Below are 384 nucleotides of genomic sequence, written 5' to 3'. Positions count from 1 at the left end.
GGGTAATGGTATAGCAGTACAGATATATTTGAAATAAAGATCTTTTTAATGGCAGGGCAGTGTTCTAGACCTCCTTTGAAAGGCTGGAGGCAAAAGCCTTGTTGTTAGGGTGAAACTGTTACAAAAAAAATGTGAATAAGGGTAAAAGAGTGGAAGACAAGATTTAAAAGGAGAATGTACTCTGCTCAGTAGTTAGAACCTCCAAATTAAGTTGTAGGTGCTATGGGCTTCCCTTTTTACATTAAAATGTTTTTGACACATAAGAAAGTAAGGCTCCCTTCCCTGTCATCCTCTTAATTTCACTCTAAAAAGTATTTCCCATAATGTTTGTGTTGGTTGATTGAGGTCTGCCCTGTAGCTCCACCACTTCCCAGTGCCTGAACT

At 38.8% G+C, this 384-nt stretch overlaps 1 protein-coding gene across 1 annotated transcript in view; it reads left to right on the top strand.

Annotated features, from left to right (window-relative positions):
• Window positions 1-384, top strand: part of LOC102371997 (protein furry homolog) — a gene marked incomplete at its 3' end in the record, with an annotated part of 123,645 nt that overhangs the window by 1,160 nt on the left and 122,101 nt on the right. The window lies entirely within an intron of this gene.

The sequence above is a fragment of the Alligator sinensis genome, unplaced genomic scaffold (assembly GCF_000455745.1).
Source record: "Alligator sinensis unplaced genomic scaffold, ASM45574v1 scaffold406_2, whole genome shotgun sequence".
NCBI lineage: Eukaryota > Metazoa > Chordata > Crocodylia > Alligatoridae > Alligator > Alligator sinensis.
This window is presented reverse-complemented; position numbering and strand designations above follow the sequence as displayed.